This window comes from Sus scrofa, chromosome 15 (assembly GCF_054392235.1).
Source record: "Sus scrofa isolate SSC_HxYL_T2T_F1_AM1 chromosome 15, Sscrofa_HxYL_maternal_Yorkshire_Landrace_v2.0, whole genome shotgun sequence".
Taxonomy (NCBI): Eukaryota; Metazoa; Chordata; class Mammalia; order Artiodactyla; family Suidae; genus Sus; species Sus scrofa.
The window spans coordinates 114,864,781-114,881,620 of NC_139397.1; the positions used below are offsets into that span (position 1 = coordinate 114,864,781).

The following is a 16,840-nucleotide window of genomic DNA, read 5'->3' on the forward strand; positions in this document are numbered from 1 at the left end:
ACTTACCTAAATTACTCGGGGGCACTCCTACAGAGCAAGCATCTTTTGGCCTGGCAAGAAGTGAAATTTCAGGCCACACAGCAGAAAGCACTGAGAATCCCATCCACAGATCAACGAAACCATAGACAGTTTCCAAGACTGACTTCTCTTTGATGATAAATGCTCCTCCTAAATTTCTGAATTCTTAGATTAAAAAAAAAAATGTTTCTCAGAGTTCGTTGGTGGATCAGTAGGTCAAGGATCTGGTGTTGTCATAGCTGTGACTCTGGTTACTGCTGTGCAAAGGTTTGATCCCTAGCCCAGGAACTTCTGCCTGCTGTGGGCATGGCCAAAAAATCTTTTAAATAAAAACTTAAAAACAGTCCTCAAATTTTACTGTACATACAACACATCTGGGGATCTTATTAAAATGCAGATTCTGAAGTTCCAGTCGTGGCTCAATGGAAACAAATCTGACTAGCATCCATGAGGACAAACGTTCAATCCCTGGCCTTGCTCAGTGAGTTAAGGATCTGGCATTGCTGTTAGCTGTGGCGTAGGTCGCAGGTGCGGCTCAGATCCTATATTACTGTGGCTGTGGCATAGGCCATTGGCTACAGCTCCGATTAGACCCCTAGCCTGGGAACCTCCATATGCCATGGGTGCGGCCCTAAAAAGGACTAAAATAAAATAAAATAAAATGCAGATTCTGTTTCAGTAGGTCTGGCCTCTAGATGATGCTGATGCTGCTGGTCTACAGCCTACTCTTCCAAAAGTAAGGAATCAGAAGACTTACAAAGAAAGAAGGTTTCTGAGATAGGAATTTTCTGAATGAATCAGACCTCTAATACTTGACTTTCTGCCATTTTAAAACTACAAAAATGTTCCTCTTTTATCATCTGTGCCAAGTTAATATCTGATTTCTATAAATAACCACTTTTCATAATGGTCCATGAAAAAGAAACACACGGTTCCTTCAGCCATTAGGCACTGATTATTGTGCATGTATTCACTTCATGATCAATACCGGGCATTATACAGAGGTGTCTGCCAAGTTTCTGTATCTTTGGAGTACTTAAAGTCTAGTTGGCAAAAAGACTAAGTGCATACAAAATAAATAGTGCATAACCTAAAGCAGTAGATAATTAAGATCTTAATTGCTCTAAAATAATGATTCCCAAGAGTGGGGCATATCAGCATCCGGGGTGGGGGGAGATATCAAATTAAACCAGATTAGGATACTCACTCTACCCCCACTCCCACTGCCAATCATAACAGAGGAAGCTATGTTTCCTTCTAGAAATGCCATATTCTTCAGAAGGGTACAATGAGAAAAAAAATTATGAAAACCACAATTTTTAAATGACTTACAGAAGACTAAATAGAATTGGTGGGCATTCCAGTGGGAAGTGCTTCCTGAGGTAAAAGTGTGAGGTGGGGATAAGAATGGAGTATTTATGGAACAAAAAGAAGACCTGCCTGACTGAAGTAAACCAGAGAACCCCACTCACCACCACCCCATTATGGGTGGAAGAAGCATGGAAATGCTCTTTTAAGAACCTGATGCCAGCTGCTGAAAACATTAGAGATATTTCTTCACAAGAGGGCTGAACTAGTTCGCCTCTCAGATCCCTTCTAATTTTTCAACAGCAGAGCAAAATTTCAATTTCCCCCAATGTGAAATTCTAACGTGAATGATTTGCCATGACTGATGTTGACACGAGAAATGAGTGAAGAGAATGTGGATGTGTAGAAGTCTCTATAAAATTAAGAAAAAGAGAGCATGAATCATTGCACCAGGTTAAATTCCACAGCTGCTCAGCATCCCAGTTCTTTGAGACTGCTCTCGTGGGTCTTATTTTCACCTCTGTCACCAATCATCTTTGTGACTCTCTCCGAACATTGCCCAAATTATCCTCATTCCTCTCATCCAGGCAAGTGATGAATTACACTCCAGATCTTCCCTGACCATCCCATGCAAATAAAGGAAGCCTCGGTTACATTCCCTTTTCTATCAAGGTCTTCCTCTACAAGGCACTTATTACACTTCCAACTATGCTTTTTCATTTTATACTTAGGAAATATTTCAAAAATGCACTCAAAAATTCAGAGTTTTTAAGTTAATATAACAGTAGCCCAAATACCACCACCCTGATTTAACAAATGTAAACATTTCTGCCACGTGCACTTTGCAATTATATATTTACTTGTTTATCTATATATTTGTTGGCTGTTTCCTACTAGATTCTCTGTTTTTTCTGATCAGGACCTCTTTTATACCTATCACTTAGCACAGAGTCTGGCACATATCAGGCTCTCAAGGTCTGCTCAATGAATAATGCATGAATGACTTCTGTCCTAGAATGGAGTAATGGCCATCACTATAGAAGAGTTATTACACAAAAGACAATGACTCCATCTTTATTAAAGTTCAAAAAAAATGAAGAAATGGATCTTTATTGAAGAATGGGGGTTCAGATTTAAATGTGTGCTATAATTGGATACTCCACCTTAGAGTGGGTTAGCTGAGCAAGGAACAGAACTTCCCTAGAGGCCTTTATCCCTCTTGCTCCATATAGTACATACATTTGCCAAAAGACATGGGCATATAGGAAATGAGCTCTCAAGTATCTTCCAGCTTAAAGATGCAACCTCAACAGCATAAAGAGGGAAAGAACAATGGAAGAGAGAGAGGCGGGGAGGGGGGAGGAAGGGAGGGAGGAGGGAAGGAGGAATTCAAGACCACTAGAGATCATTTATTTTTTTCCAGGTTAGGTCGAAGACAACCTAGATCATGTTCTGAAAACCTTCAAGTACCAAGTCCATTTGACTGAAATGAAGCCAAGCCTAAGGCAAAAGGGTGACAAAGGCCATGTCCAATTGTCAGACTTTTCCACCTCCTTTATCCTGTACTCCCGGCCAGCCAGCATCCTAACACAAAATCTGAAAAGCTGGGTTCCTCTCATGGTGGTTCTCTACATGCTCTCAAATACTAAGTATATACTTTACTCTCTCCTCATCAACGTTCTTGGATCTAAGTTCTATTTCTTTGTGCTCTTCTTTTTCCAATAGGTCACTGAGAGAATAGGCTTACTATTTAAAGGGCTGTCCATTACTGAAAACATTACCTCCTTAACCCTTCATGGCCAGTAAGGACCTCCAACTCTCTCCAATGAAAAAATGTCTTCGTTACAGAATAGGGGCAGATGTTTTTTTTGTTAACACTTCTTCCTTCCCTCCTTGCCCTTGATATGGTTCCCTGTGGGCTGAGTACAGTACGGAGGTATGCCACTTGATACAAGAGAAAGCATTTCTAAACAGGGATGAAGAAACATTTTTCTGGCTCCACAGATATCTTACACCACAGATAAAATATCGTATCAGCACCTTCCCCCTAAACAGCCAGAGGACATCAGCTCGGAGAAGCAGCCTTATACTTCCTGCCCGTCATTTGCACAGTACATGCCGATACTCGGGGGCTGCAATTTAGCGCATCCAATTTCCGCTTTCTTTTAGTATTTCTTCAAGATCAGAAGGCACTCCATCTTCTCTGTGAATGGAGGGCATGTGGACTGGCTTCCAAGCACAACTTTCTTCGTCATGAAGCCATCACTTTCTTATCTGTATGTGCGCCTTGTGCTGTCAGTCCTGTGAGGACCCTTGTAGTCTCATGCATTGTGGTTAACCAAAAGAAAAATCTCTTCCCCTATAGAACGAGTTTTTGGGGATAAATAAACAAAGCATCACCAAGCGCTCCTCCCTGAACAAATGCCAAAAGCTGATTCATTCTCTGCATGACATGGGTGGTTCCATCCAACCATAAAGTGAACTATCTACTAGCATGTGCTGGGTAGTAATCGCTCTTCCACACTCTCCTCCACTGATATTATGCAACAGCATGCCTGTGTCATTTGACAAAGGAATTCTGCCGATAACTTCTGGGTTCTCTCTAAAGATAATGTTTTTCCAGCTGATTTTCCAAGTGCCTCTTCAATAAAATGACTTATACTTACTTTGGTGACAAGGATCCTTTAATGATGCTGCCAGAGTTTTATTGAATCTCTTACCTACCATTAGCAGTATCATACACTAATTTTGTAATGGAACGCATTATTGCGTACTCGTCCTGGGGAACTTCGATAGCGTAACAGAGAAGCCACTGTGCTTTGTTTGAAAATGACACCAAAACATCCATGGCTTCACGCCACTACTGGACAAAGTTTCCTAACAGGCAATGACCAGGGACTAGAAGCAAATGGATGGTAAACTCCTTAAAAAGCAGTTTCGAGATAATCCTCATCATACTTCCACTTGCACTTTTCAATTTCAGCTACTGTTCTGAAATCATCACTCTCACAAATTCCCCTGTTTTTACACATACAAATTCACATTTCATATTTGGAATGGGATTCAGCTCTCTACGTATGTTTATGACATTCTGAACTATAGCATTTACATTACCGTTTTCATCATTATTTTGTACACCTCAGTGAACCACTCTTGAGTCACTGATCTATTTTTGTGAAATGGAGATACGAGCCAAGGCCAGTAACAACAAAGTATGTTATTTTAACAAATAAACATAAGCAAATGACATAAAAAGTACATTAACCAAGACTAAGTGTACCATTTATGAAATGTAATAAGCTATGTTGACCAGTGCAGTCTTCATAGCACAAACACAATTTTAATACCATAATAACTTTTAAGAACATAATAGGATTTCTGCTGAAATAATACTCTCATATCTTAAGGTCCTACATGTTCTGCCACTCCTACACCACCCTTCTGATTCACATTTCCAACTCCCCCCACCACCCCTCTCCCTGCTCTCATGTCAGTCCTCTTGCTAATCTTTGAACACAGCCAAACATTCTCATCTCATCTTCAGGCCTTCACACCGGCTGCTCCCTCTGCCTGGAACACTCTCCCTCAAGAAACTGCATGAGTGACTTCTCTTGCTCCCTTTTAAGTCTTTGCTTAAGGCCTCTTTCTTCAGGAAGGGTACTACATTTATCCTGTTCTACTTCCTTTGTTCCAAAGCACTTACCTCCTTCTATATAATTTACTTATTTATGTGGTTTATTGTACATTTCCCATTCCCACCCTTCCACTCCCAATGGAATAAAAACCTCACAGGGGCAAGGATCTTTGTTTTATTCACTGGTATATCCCTCAATAAATAGTAGTTGAATGAATGAATGAGTGGAATTTTTTCATTGCTTTTCCTTTCTAACCACCAAGCTTATCTGTGGATCTTGCTTTAAGATTAAAACAGAGGGAGTTCCCGTTGTGGCTCAGGGGTAATGGACCCAACTAGTATCCATGAGGATTCAAGTTCGATCCCTGGCCCCGCTCAGTGGATTAAAGATCCTGTGTTGCTGTGAGCTGCAATGTAGCCCACAGACACGGCTTGGATCTGGCATTGCTGTGGCTATGGTATAGGCCGGTGGCCTTGACTCCTAGCCTGGGAACTTCCATATGCCATGAGGTGTGGCCCTAAAAAAAAGACAGGAAAAAAAAAAAAAAGAACTAAAACAGAAAATGGAGAACCATCGAATGATTTAAGCAAGAGAACCATACAAGGTCAGAAGATGATTTAAAGTTTAGAGAAGCTGGACTTTTTTTAGTTTAAAAGTCAATCCATGAGAGATGATGAAAGCCACAAGTTTCCAAATGACCAGGTCTTCTTAAATGGTTAATTTCAACCCCACAATGGTCATATCTATAGACATATGATCAGTGTTTGTGTACACACACATACACACATATGCATGCACACCTTAAACATGTATGTTGAACAAATGTAGAAGCAGCTAAGGATTTTTTTATCACACGAGTATTCTTTTTTTTTTTTTGTCTTTTTGCCATTTCTTGGGCCACTCCCACGGCATATGGAGGTTCCCAAGCTAGGGGTCCAACCAGAGCTGTAGCCACCCGCCTACACCAGAGCCACAGCAACGCGGGATCCGAGCTGAGTCTACAACCTACACACCACAGCTTACGGCAACACCAGATCCTTAACCCACTGAGCACGGCCAGGGATCGAACCCGCAACATCATGGTTCCCAGTCAGACTCATTAACCACTGAGCCAGACGGGAACTCCAACACATGAGTATTCTTCACATAAAAGTTAATGATAATTTAAGACAACCATATATCATGTATTTCCTGGAATAGCACCATTTTATATTTTTAATCTCATGCCCCTTCCAGTTCATATCTCCCTTTACTTTTAAAAGTCTCCTTGTCTGGACAAAAATAATTACATGCTCATCCTACTTATAAAGGAAACACATAAGATTCTTCTCCTTCAAGCATGCTGATCAAGCTTTTAAGGATCTTAGTGGAGTGGGTGTGGAAAGAGTGACAGCCAAAATTAACACTTACTGGCACTGCAAACTGAACTCTTTCAAACAGCAATTCTTTAGCCAATGAGCACCGCCATTGTTGCAGAAGTTCGTGCCACAAGCTTCATAGATCTAGCTTTGGAACCCAAACCCCCACCAGGTCACCTGTACAATTTCCAATCCCTATGAGAATGTTCATGTGGTGAATGGGCACGCCAAGTTCTTCTCTGCAAGTCCTTTGTCTGAAAAGCTGAGACCCAAACTCAAGCCTGTAGTCAGAAGAGAGAGCAGAAAACAAAGGCTCCTCTCTTATCCTCAAGGCCCAGGGGGCTTAGAAACTAGGAGAATGTGGAGTCAAGTTTTCACAACAACACATGTGTTCTGGACTCCTAGGAAATTCCAAGAACTTACACAAACACTAAATCTCAAAACTTGCATTCATATCCCAAAGAGCCACGCACCCATCACGTCTGCAAACAGGTTTTGTTGAAGCTGCTCTCCCAAATTACAGGAGTTGTTTCAATTTGTGCCCTAGGTAAATAGGTGTTAATTTTTATTGTGCTTTAAGACAATAATAACATGGGCTTAGAGCCAGAGGAGACACTTAATACGGCTAGGACAAAACTATTTTATTTCTTTTACATGTAAATATGTGACAAGCTCCAATTATCAATTTTTTTTTTGTCTTCCCTATTTCTTTCTTCCCTGTGCATTTTTTATTTAAATCTTTTTTTTTACCTTTCTTATCTTTGCATTTCACCAATTAAAGACTGAAATAAAGCTATACTCAAAATCTGAAGCCAAGAGAGGGTAGTGAAGAAAATAGTGAATATCTAGGGTGATCATAAAATTTATCATCCAAACCAGGGCACTTTTAAATGTGAAAGAAGATACATTTGATAATTCAGATAGGTCAACAGGAATTATTTGGGCAAACTACAGGCAAACCAGGAGGTGTGATTACCCTCCTAATCCTTCATTCATCTTCCAATGCAAAAGGCATCCTGTGTGTAAAGAAGAAATTCTGCCTCTGCTAGGCAACCAAACTTCAAATATAGTCCTCTTTCAGGCCAGGCCTGGCTTTTGACAACAGAGCCAGAAAGGTTTTCACTCTACCCTGCCATTCCCGCCCCCACCCCCCCATCTGTGCAAACCTGGTTCCATTTTTACTCAAGAAAGCAGGCAGCAACACACTAAAATGTGGATGCAAGCCAGGTGCCTAGCAAGCCCCAGGCCTGGTGCCTTGGCTTTCTCATAAAGGAATGCCTCACAAGAAAAACAGCAACCTGGTGAGAAGGTACACAGATACCAGCTGCAGATTTAACAATCTGAATTTGAATATTAGACTTTTTTGTTGATGTCAGGGCACACGCTGAACCTGGACAGAGCCCAAAAGCCACCTCTTCAGAGACACACATTGATCCAGAAGAAAAGGCAATGGCATCTGTCCTCAGCTACAGGTAACAACCTTAATTTCTTTGCCTTTTGCTGAGAACAGTGGTGCAGAAAGATTTGAAAAAAGTAAGAAAATATGTTTTTTCTCCCAAGATCACAGTTCCAAGTTCCAAGTTAAACAAAGCCAGTGCTTACTTTTACCCCACACTTCCTGTTGGGTCAAACACTGCTCATGTTCTTCATTAAATTTAGTTCTGTGGCTGGTGAATATTAACTTACTGGAATATTTTCCCTCACATTCACACAGAAGGAAGACTAATTTTGCAATCTAGTGGGAATCTACAGCACATAAAGAATCTATAATGGCTGTAGGAGCAGAAAGGCCTCCAGCTGGCTTATCTCTAGTGTTCAGAATGACTTTGATTTCTTCACAGACTCCACAGTCATTCAGAAAGATTCATTGCCAAAGACTGCTCAATAATGTGATGGAAGGATTGGCAAAGCAAATGTCTTAGGCTATTAAGCATTATAAAAGTAGCATGCTACCCAGAGCTGAGAGTCTGGGGACAAATGCTGGGAGTCAGGGAAACACCTGTCATGGAGATGCTGGAAGCAACTCCTTTTGAATTCATGCAGATCGGACGGACGAAAGTCTTTCCATCTAGGAGACACTATGAATTCAAGAGGCCATTTGTATACAAGAACTAGGAAAGTTATGGCTGTTTTTCCCGCGGCACAATAATCTTAAATTCAAAGACATTGTTGTTAATCTGTCTAAACTGCTTCACATAACCACAACTGAAGCCAAAACGTGCCAAAAGAATAATCAAAACAAAGAGTTCAATAATGACTTTTTGAAGAGACAAAGAAATGACCAAAAAAAGAGTACACGAACTGGTTAGGCTGCTGGATGGTAAGGTTATAATGCGTCCTTTGGAAGATCAAAATTGCATCTTTCCCTACCCTACCCTATGTCCCAAGAGTGAAGTGAATAATTTCTGAGGAATACAATGACCCTTTATGCTGGGCTGCTCTTGTCTGCACAGGATGCCATCTGTCTCCCACACTGTATAAACAATCCCTGCAGGAATCTTCTGATGCCCAAACAGATTAGCAGACTTCAGATTTTCACACCATTAAGAATACCCCCACCCAGATTAGGCATCTTGCTTTAATAACTGCAAAGATAAGCCCAACAACTGATCCTTCTTTGTTTATAGGTAATGGGAGTGTCATTTTAAAGATAACCTCTCAGAACATACAGCCATCTGTTGGGGGGGGGAGCAGGCAGCTCTCTCTAGGCAACAGAAGGAATGAGCCCTTCAGGGAATAGGAGAAATAGTAAAATGAAAATCATACTTGTAGAACAAATACATGAAATTTCACCAGGTCTAATAGCGGACTCTACTAATTACGCTAAAATGTTTTTCTTCCAAATGACAAACTATAAAAACTATTCCAGAAAAGACAAGTTTCACACTTTGACAAAGGTACACATAAAATGAGAATTCAGAGTGTACTTAACTCTAGGACAGTGAAAGCAGAAATCATATCAGAAAAGCTAGAGGCCCCGGGGGAAGTTTGGCTACAGTCCACCTCTACCAAGGATGATCTCTGACGCTTGCCTTCCTGAAGTTTAATACCAATTGAGCTCCTGTAACTCTGTGAGCTCTCTGTATTGTTTCCAAAAACTTCCAAATCTAAAATAAATAAATGTGCCTATAGAGATGTTCCCAGATTAATAATAATAATCGAGGAAAAACATCCGAGATCTGCTAATAGAGGAAAAGACAAGGCATGAAAGAGCCAGACCTCTGCAGTTGCACGTCCTCAGAAACATCTACGTCTAAATCTGCAGCCCCAGTTTCCTCCAGGCCCCAAGCCCAGGCAGAGGATATTCACAACCTATTCCAAACCAAAAATGAAATGAAGCCACCTTTCCCTCAAGCGATGCTCAGATGGACCCAAAAGTCTCAGCTCCCAGGGAGAAGCAAACCTTGAAACACGTCCCAGTGGCTCTCACCAGCGTCTTGGGGCAGCGGAAGCCGAAATGTCAAATGAATGACCGCGCCGGGGCGCAAGGGAGGAAAACAAAGCCATCTTCCGCTGTCCGGTACCTGCGGAGCAAGGGCCGGACGCGGGCCGCGCACTCACCTGGGACTCGGCGCCCGCCGACGCGGGCTGCGGGTGGGAACCGGGCGGCGGGGCTGCAGGGTGCCCCTGCAGTCGCCGGGACCCGCGGCCCCGGCGCCTTCCAGCAAGTCCGCGCGCGCCGCAGGGAAAGCAGGCGGCCGGGAGCGCCGCCGCGCGCCGCATGCAGCCCCCGGCTGCGGGGCCGCTGCCACCGGGCCGAGAGACCCTGCGAGGCCGTCTCCGACCCCGCGACCGGAGGAAGCGGAGAAAGAGACACAACGCGGAGCTAAGAGCGCCCAGCGCGCCCCTCAGCAGCTCTTCCCGCCGCCCTCCGCAGCGGGCTGGGTCTCGGCTCGCCTTTATGCTGGCATCTTCCTGGGCTCCCAACGACGCCCGAAGTTCCCCAGGCGGCTCCGCGCCGCCGCCCACCCCCGGGTTACGCCGCGCCCCCCGCGCGGCCCGCCGATTGTGTCGAGTCAGCAGCGGCGGCGGGGACGCGCGAAGCCATGTCTCCCGCCCGCGCTTGGGAGGGCGCCGGGGGTCCGGGCGTCCCGAGGAGGTTTACGGCCGAGCTCAGTTGCCCCGGCGCGGCGCGGCCCCGCCCCGAGCGGCCCCGCAGCGCCCGGCTCCCCGCTGCTCGCTCTCCAGGCGTCGCCCGAGAGCCGCGCGCCGGCGGGTCCGCGTCGCCCCCTCTCGCCGCTCCCCGCGGGCTCGCCCGGCCTTCCTCCCTCCGCCACCTTCCTCGGTCCCAGTGTGCCCGGGTGCCAGCCCCAGCCCCGGCGCCCTGGCCCTCGGGGGGGCGAAGGGTGCGGACCGCTCACCTCTGGCTGCGCCAGCGCCCCTCCCGCAGGACGCCTGGGCGGCATCTGCCCGCACCTCCCTGCGGAGCTCTAGGCTGGGGGCTTCCTACACGTCGAGGACCGGGGGAGGGAGGCGGGAGGGACCTGGGGAGAAGACGGGAGGGACAGCCAGACCTTGGCCAGCTGGACCTTCCAGAGGAAGGTGCGGGAGAGCGGGGCGGGTGCAGATGGGCGAAGGACGAATCCCGAAGCTGCGGCGGAGCCGGAGCTGCTCTCCTTCTGCGACGCCGAAGGACATGAGGGTTCTGAGAGGCGCCGCGCAGAAAGAAGTAGACCCTCTAAGGTCAAGCAGGCTGGACTCTTCCTAAATCCCACCAGAAGGCTGAGTGGAGAAGTGCCATGCCTCGATTTCCCCAACTGCAAGGGCAGGACGGTAATGCTCATGTCACCTACACGGGGTGTGGTCACGATTAAAAATGGATTATTGAAAGCGTTCCGAGCTACTTTGCCTAAAGAGGGCACTCAAATTTAAAATTACCGTATTAATACATTCTGCTGTCTGTTTACTTTTTTGGTAGCATCCTCGTTGACAGTCTCATTTAAGGGAAAAAGTAAAAACGCTCAAATATAAGAATATTGCCCCCTATGCATGATATCTATCCGTACTAAGGGAAAGAGTCGCCCATGAGGAAGTCCTAAAACATTTTCCCAAAAATAATGGATATCTGTTATGTGGGGATTTTTGAGTATGTACTTTCAGTACTATCCATTTCTCCCCCCTTGTCTCATAACAGCTATTGATTTTTCCTTTGGGAACTACCCCTCCCCCTTGCCCACGAGTCTTTGTGGTTCCAGGATACTGACACCTCCACCCTCACTCCCCAGAACTGGCCAGTCATCTTATTCCAGACCTCAGTGCGTGGTTCTAGGATGGGCATATTGGTCCAGGATCTCAATCTGGAGGTTTTGCTGAATCAGTTCAGAAAAAGAAGCCCTTTAAACTAGGATAAATATTTTGGAAGGATATAAGCGAGTGAAAAGCACCACCGATGCGTGTGAATGAAGTCAACTTCAAGGGAAGGAAAGCGGAGGGAGAGGGAAGGATACCTTTTGAGTCCTAAGAGGCAAATATGTCTGAAGTGAACTTTATCCTGGAAGGCAATAATTCCCCCTCCTATTCCCCTCAAGTCAGTTTCAGTTGTTCTGTCACAGGTCCCCAAAAGCCCTGAGTCATTTAGTCCTTTGGATCTATCCATCCCAGGCATCTTTGCTAAGCTATCCCAAAGAACTGATGAACCGCGCACACACATCACCACCACCACCACCACCACCACCAAAAAAAAAAAAAAAAAAAAAAAAAAAAAAAAAGTCCTATTCTTGTACCTACTGGAAGAATAGGGATCGCTAGAGATCTTTCCTGACTGATGTTCTCTTTCTACAACTTGTTCTAGACCCAGAAACCCCACACCTGTGAACTTTTAACCTCCTGTATTGATTAACCACTATCTTACAATCTAGTTTTAAACCAAAACGAAAAGGCATAAAAGCAAATAGAGCTAAAATGGATCATTCTTGCTGCCCCTAGTTTTTTCTTTTTAATCCAAAATGTATTTCTCACCTGGGTCCCATATATCTTTAAAACTTTTTATATATCAGGCATTAAACATGAGGCTGAGGCTTCAAGAAGGATTAATAGTAAAATCTCAGACTTTCGAAAGTGTGTAAAGTTTAGGTTTAGATCCCTCCTACACTGTTGGTGGGACTATACATTGGTGCAACCACTATGGAGAACAGCATGGAGGTTCTTTTAAAAAATAAATATAGAACTCTCATATGATCCAGCAATCCCACTCCTGGGCATCTATCCAGAGAAAACCATAATTCAAAAAGATGCATCCACCCCCATGGCAGCACTATTTACAATAGCTAAGACATGGAAGCAACCTAAACTTCCATCAACAGAGGACTGGATAAAGATGATGTGGTACATACACACAATGGAATATTATTCTGCCATTAAAAAGAATGAAATAGACCCCTAGCCTGGGATCTTCCATGTGCCACAGGTGCGGCCTAAAAAAAGGCAAAAAAAAAAAAAAATGAATGAAATAATGTCATTTGCAGTAACATGGATGGACCTACAAATTACACTAAGTGAAGTAAGTCAAAGACAAATACATGAGATCGCTAATGTGTGGAATCTAATGAAAAATAATATAAAGAACTTACAAAGCAGAAACAGACTCAAAGATTATAAAACCAAAATTTTGATTACCAAAGGGGAACTGTGGGTGGGGGAGTGATAAACTAGAGGGTTGGGATTGACATATGCACACCACTATATATAAAATGAAGGGGTAACAAAGACCTACTGTATAGCACAGGGTAACCTATTCAATGCTGTGTAATAACCTATATGGGGAAAAAATCTGAAAAGGAATGGATATATGTAAGTAAGTATAACTGACTTGCTTTGCTGTGCACCTGAACGTAACACAACTTTGTAGGTCAAGTCTACTCCAATAAAATTTATGTTTAAAAAATTATGAAGAAAAAACAAAGTTAGCTTCTTTTACATCTCACTCCCTATCCCCATCACCACCACTACCCAAGATAGAGTCTCCCCTTCACAGGATCCCTGACTGGTTGTCATTTAGCCTCTTCTTGAACTGGTCCCATGAGGAAAACTCAGTATTTCACAAGCTGGTCAATTCTATGTTGGGTAGTGATTCCTTACATGGAGTTGAAATAGTTTTTTCACCTCACAGGACTACAAGGCCAGGGACGGAACCCTCACCCTCACAGAGACAATGTTGGGTACTTAATCTGCTGAGCCACAACGGGAACTCCGGAATCCTTTTTTATTTTCTTCCAATTTCTCACTCACTACTAATGTTAAGAAGCACTGGATTCTCCTTTTCACATATTCTCTAAGTAAATATTTAATAACCATTTCCTATGAGCCAGGCATTCTTCTAAGTGTTGAGGATACAGAAGTAAAGTTCAGAATAAAGATCCCCACCCTTGTGAAGCTTATATTCTAATGGTTTAGGGAAGGAGAGATCAAATAATAAAATGTGGCAGAAAATGTGTTTATAATATTCATATGTTCCTATACATTTTCCAGTCTCCTTTGCATTTAGGGTAGCTGTGTGACTACTTCCGGCAAATAGAATTTAAGCAGCCATGATGGGTGTCACTTCTGGCAGGGGAGGTTAAAAATCCATTGTGACTTCTCTTAATCTCTTCCCCTTCACCGGATACCACAGAGGCCACATGTTGAAATGGTGTCATTTCAAGATGGAAGGAGCCTATTCCCTGAACCATCACTTGGGGGAAAGCTGACTAACTGATATAAGACTATGATGAGGGCAAGAAATAAGCTGTTAAATTACTTAAAGTCAGGGGTTATTTTTTAGAGCAGCCAGTATTAACGATCTTGACTACAAAGGAAATTGATACCTTGAAACAGGATATTGCTACAATTAAAACCTAAAATATATGGCATTTATTTAAGAGTGCAGTAGCAAGTAAGGAAAAAAGTAATATTGGAGGCTAGAAAGATGGTGATAATTTTATGCAGTGGCAAAACAATTAGTAAAATGTTACTGTGATAACTTGTGCCACTGAGTCAGCAGCGCTAAGATAAGTGATTGGAAAGAATCAATTAGTAAGTGATAGAAACTACTGGTTGCATTTGGAAGCACTACAAAAAAAGATACGAGTTCAGGAAAGAAGTGGCCAGTTTTCAAAAATAAATGAGAGATTACAGAAGGTCTAGAAATGTCCATGTTTGCAGAGGTGGAAAAGCTGACTGCTTTTAGATTCCAAACAGTAAAAGATGGAATTTATAAAAGCTTTGAAAGACTAAGTCCCAGTAAAACTCAGGCAGGGAAAAGATAAAATTTGAGGATGTGGTCCTATAACTTCATGGCTACCATGAAGTTAAGAAAGGTTTAAATATTACACTTAGAAAAACACTTTGGGAGTTCCCGTTGTGGCTCAGAGGTAACAAACCTGACTAGGATCCAAGAAGACGTGGGTTCGATCCCTGGCCTGGCTCAATAGGTTAAGGATCCAACATTGCCATGAGCTGTGGTGTAGGCCGACAGCTGTAGTGCTAATTAGACTCCTAGCCTGGGAAACTTCCATATGCTGCAGGTGCAGCTTTAAAAAGACAGAAGAAAAGAAAAGAAAAACACTTTGGGTATAGTTACTGGCACATGTATCTGACAGGAAGCAAAAAGGTCAGAAACCTATTTATTTTAGAGGAAATTATCTTGCCAGAAAAACTATTAGCCTGGACTAAAAGTTATTTATCCATTCAAGATTCAAAACAATTTTCCATGTGAGGAAGCAGGTTTTGAATGCTATAGACTCCCAGCCAAGGAGATCCCACATATTGCTTCTCATTTTATACGTAGCCAGGGAGGGTAATGGGAAAGAAACTTCACAGAGGAGAAAAGGGAAAGGATGGAGATAGAGGGGTTGATGTCCAAGGGAGGTCCTCCCTGAAGGCAGAACCAAAATTTAATATGTAACTGCCCAAACTGCCAGGGCAAGTGGGGATATATCACAGTGTCTACAAATAGGATCTTGGAATTACTCTGGACAAGAGGCTGCTGTGTCTTCTACTCTTGTTTTCCACTGTTAGTCTCTACTGAGGGTGGCCATCATTATATAGTATCATTATGTATAAGATTTCAGAGGAGACAGGTATCTCGTCCTTTTGGACCATGGGTTGTTACATACACTAGGTTTCTATACCATAAGTCACCACATCTGAACTTGATGGAGAAAATGACACATCACCCGAAGATCTAGAGAAAAAAATGACTATATTGTCTTCTTCAGTGAGACAATGAATGTTTTTTAAATACAAGGATGTATTGGTTTTCTAGTGCTGCATAACAAATTGCCACAAACTTAGTAGCTTAACACAGCACACATGCATTATCTCATAGTTTCTGTGAGTTGAAAATATGGGCAGAGCTTAGCTGGGACATCTGCTCATGGACTCACAAGGTGTCTGCTGGGTTACATTCTCCTCCGAAGGCTTGACTGTGGAAAAATCCACTCACTCAGTGTGTTGGCAGAATTCATTTCTTTATGGCTATAGAACTAATGGCATCGGTGTCTTCAAAGCCAGTGGGAGAATCTATCTTTCCAATATTCTAAGACAGAGTCTTTTATAACATAACTTAAGGGAGTAACATTCTATTTATGTCTGCCATATTTTGTTGGCTAGAAGCAAGTCACAGATCTCAACCACTCTCAAGGAAAGGCATTTTATAAGGATGTGATTCATCGGGGGGCACTTAGCTCATTGTCTGCCGCAGGGAAAAGGGGAACAAATGGATATTTGGTGACCAGAAGCCAAATGTACTGGTTTTTACAAACCACAATGTGCTCCTATATTTACCAGGCTGCTTTATGGTTAAGTGGTCATGTAACTAGCTCTCTCCAAAGAAGAGTGAGCAGAATTAAGGTGGATCATTTCTAGACTGAGATGGTTAATTATACAATGTACCTTCTATCTCCTCTTCCCCCTTCCCTACTGCATGAAGGCCATGTATTGAAAGATGGCAGCATTACAACATAGAAGATGTCTGACTTTCTGAGCACTGGTGGAGAAAAACAGAATATATAACCTGTGCCCAGACCAAGATAGAAGTAAAAAATAAACACTTTTCATGTTAAGCCACTCAATTTTGGAGTTATTTGTTTGAAAGACTTAAAATGGCTGGAATGTTATATAGTGGAGAAAAAACATCCTCCCTAAGAAAATGACTTAAATAAACATGTGAAGAAGTAAAGGATTAGCCACTCAGGCATTTGAGGGAAGAACATTCCAGGATGAAGGAACAGTAAACACAGAGATGCTGAGATGGGAAGTGGATAAATAATATCTTACTATATCAGAAGTTATGTCGATAATCACCTTATTTTTAAGATATTTTACAGTAGTGCTTCCCCATCCCAAAATAATTTTATTTAATACATGATTTTTAGGAGCTTCATTCATTCATTCACTCATTCATTCATTTAGTCACTCAATAAGAGTTAAATGGGAGTTCCCACTGTGGCACAAGATCAGCAGCAACTCTGGAGCACAGAAATGCAGCCAAGCACCATGGGTTAAGCATATGGTGCTGCTGCAGCTGCCACGTAGGTCACAACT

At 43.0% G+C, this 16,840-nt stretch overlaps 1 protein-coding gene across 6 annotated transcripts in view; it reads right to left on the bottom strand.

The window, feature by feature from the left end:
• Window positions 1-16,840, bottom strand: part of HECW2 (HECT, C2 and WW domain containing E3 ubiquitin protein ligase 2) — a 448,428-nt gene that overhangs the window by 397,363 nt on the left and 34,225 nt on the right. Inside the window, exon 1 of one of the 6 annotated variants that reach the window (XM_021074544.2) lies at window positions 10,834-11,131. The exons of 1 other annotated variant lie outside the window; for it this stretch is intronic. The gene's annotated coding sequence lies outside the window, so the exon portion shown is untranslated. Of the gene's footprint in view, window positions 1-9,662; window positions 9,782-9,880; window positions 10,287-10,680; window positions 11,132-16,840 lie in introns of those variants that run through there. 4 more of the 6 variants (XM_021074543.2, XM_021074542.2, XM_021074545.2 and 1 more) reach the window with 4 other exon arrangements.